Source organism: Ostrea edulis, chromosome 4 (assembly GCF_947568905.1).
Source record: "Ostrea edulis chromosome 4, xbOstEdul1.1, whole genome shotgun sequence".
Classification (NCBI taxonomy): Eukaryota; Metazoa; Mollusca; class Bivalvia; order Ostreida; family Ostreidae; genus Ostrea; species Ostrea edulis.
In genome coordinates, this window is record NC_079167.1 from 11,818,687 (window position 1) to 11,821,729 (window position 3,043).

General features: G+C 41.3%; 1 pseudogene; it reads right to left on the reverse strand.

Annotated features, from left to right (window-relative positions):
• Positions 1 to 492: 492 nt before the first annotated feature.
• Positions 493 to 2,790, reverse strand: LOC125672303 (uncharacterized; annotated as a pseudogene).
• Between the last annotated feature and the right edge of the window lie 253 nt (positions 2,791 to 3,043).

The window sequence follows — 3,043 nt, forward strand, 5'->3', positions numbered from 1 at the left end:
TTGCTCGCTTGATGATAGAAGACCCCACTATCCACACATTAACTGGATCTGAAACCACTTGATTGGTGTTAGTAATGGAGCGAATAAAACCAATATTGACACCCTAGAAGTTGCTGTGTCACCCACATGCAAAATTAAGGAGGTTGCTCAAATATAAAGGGCAGCTAATTTATTTAGCCGTTCGAATGTAACATTTAAAAGCATTAGATGTCCAGCGACCAGAGGCCTGTATAGCTTGCTCGGAGTGCCCCTGTTGAGCCATCATTGTAGCTGCGCCAATTCGGAAAGAATGTGATTTATACAGTTTACTATCAAAGCCTAGTACATTGAGGATTTTAGACAACACTGAGGAGAATTGATAACGAGTCAATGTTTTGCCGGAATAATGACAAAACAGGGGACTTGTGACATTTGAACGTACTTGTAAATATTTGGTCATCGCCATGACAGGACAGGAGACTTGTCTAGTGGCTTTAATAGATAGGGTGGTACCTAACCCACATAATACTTGATAGACAAATTAATTGCTGAATCCTGGACGGAAATGTGCTGTATTTGAATAATTTTATTAGATGAATTCCCTTTTGAGAGGGCGAGTTCCCCAACCCTTAATAAGGCGTGATAAGCCAAGGTAAAAAGCAGCTCCAAATAAACTTGTCTGGTATGAGGTATGACATACCAAATGCAACTTGGGAACCATTTGATTTAAGATTTCTAAAGTAATGGGAAGGCATAGGGCTGCTTCCTGGTTTGATGTTTTTCATACCCTCCAAAAGTTTACCTATCAGAAAATGTTTCGTGGGATCACTACATCCCAACACTTTGCATTGAAATGCAATAGCAGACGTATAGGCTCGTGCAGTGGATTGTTTGTACCCTCGAATTGACAAGTGAGCTAAAAACAGGAGTATCTGCTCAAATGGTGGTGGCCATACTATACTCAATTGCTGTAGTAATCTAAACTGATCAAAGGCTTGTAGGCCCACTGAATATGCTTGGGCTGTGTTACATGCTAATGATGATCTAAACAGGCGGTTTATTTCATCTGTGAGAGTGCATTGTGGAAGGATGCTGGAATTGCCTGGGGGTGTTGGTCGGCTGTAGGCGCTAGGTCTCTGAATCTGCACCACTGCTGACGAGATATTGCATCAGCTATAGCATTATGTTTAACCGGAATATGTTGTGCCTTAAACTGTATATTGTTTGTTAAAGTTACAAGCATAAGTGGCCTAATGAGGGACATTACATGATGAGATGATGAAGATTGTTTATCAATAATGTGAACCAAAGCCAAGTTATCAATATGCAAGATGATTTTCTTGTTTTGTAGTGCGTGAGCCCAGATTGCGAAGGCCAAAACAATAGGTACTAATTCCAAAAATGTGATGTCGCGGACAATTGGAGTACCTGCCCAACTTATAGACCACTGAAGGTGTGTCCACTGTCCCCCAAAGTACGCCCCACATCCTAATGATGCGGCCCCTGAGCTATCAGTGAAAAACTGAAGGGTTTCCTGAGAACTCCATTCAGTGTCTGGAAATATATAACCCCATTAAAGTTGGTAAGGAATTGAAGCCAGATCTGCATGTCTAGTTTCATAGGTTTAGTAAGGTTGACGTGGTGGTGGGGTTGGTAGTTGCCAAGCATAGCAATGTAAAAGCGCCTGTTGAATGCCCTACTCCCAGGAATTGCTTTTGCGAAAAAATTGAGTTTACCAACAATACTCTGCATGGATGTTATCGTAATGGTTCGTTTTTGAATATGGTGTTCCAAAATATTACAAATTTCTCTAACTCTAACTTTTTCAGCTGGAATCCTAATTTGCATTTTCACCGTGTCAATTTCGAAACCTAAAAACACTAGACATGTAGTGGGCCCCTGCTCTTTGTCGGGATTTTAAGGGAATGCCCATTTTTGCGCACAAACTGTGGAACGTGTTAAATAATGTTAGACAATGACTAGTATCTACCCTTCCTGCAAAAATGAAGTCGTCCAAATAGTGATGTACCGTTTCTAAACCCGATTGTTTTCTAACCAACCATTCCAAAAATGTTGAGAAAGTTTCAAAAATTTAACACGAAATAGAGCAGCCAAAGGGTAACATTTTGTCTATGTAATAAGCCCCCTTAAAGTAAAGTCCTAATAGTTCAAAGTCCCCTGGGTAAATTGGTATGAACCTAAATGCACTTTCAGTGTCTGCTTTAGCTAATAGCCCCCCCTCCCTAATTTACTTATGGTATTTATAACTGTATCAAAAGAGGTATACCTAACTGTTGTGTCTCCTGGGTCTATGTAGGTGTTAATACTAGAGAGCGGTGGGTAAGATAAGTGAGTTATCATTCGCCAACCGCCATCCCCTTTTGACACCACACCCATTGGAGATACATGAAGGTTAGGGATAGGTGGATCTAAAAAAGGCCCCATCATGCGGCCCCAGTTACCTCTTTGTGTATCTTGGCCTGTAAAATATGGCTGTACTGATTTGCCGACACCAAATTATTGGAAAAAATAGGAGCTCTGGGCCCTGTATATAATAATTTAAAAGCCTGTTTGAAACCTAACCCCAAACTTTTAACAGCTAGTCTGTCTGGGTAGTCCTGAACATACTGTAGAACTGACTTAGTGATAACTGGAGTTTTCCCCAGAGACCACATTTGTTGGTTGTTTTTGCATATTATGTATAATGTGCTGTCCTGGGATATCAGTGTTGAATTGTTGTAACTGACCTGATTTGGGTGCTGCAGGACGAAAAGACTTAGACCCTTGTCCTGAGGAGTTTGCCGTGCACATGTTGATTGGATGCATGCTGTTACATTTAATGCATCTGTGTGCATAAGGGCAATATAGGTCTCAAGCATGACCCTTTGTAAATTCGTAACATTTTCCACCCTTGGGCAGGGGGGATGGGTGTGTAGTGGGTGTCATGTAGAACATCCATAATTCCGTGTCAACTACACCCCAATCTTGCATTGGATTAATTGATGCCCTAAGACGAACTTGCTCATCATAGTTGACCCAGCCCTGTGACCGTTGTGCACCTAGC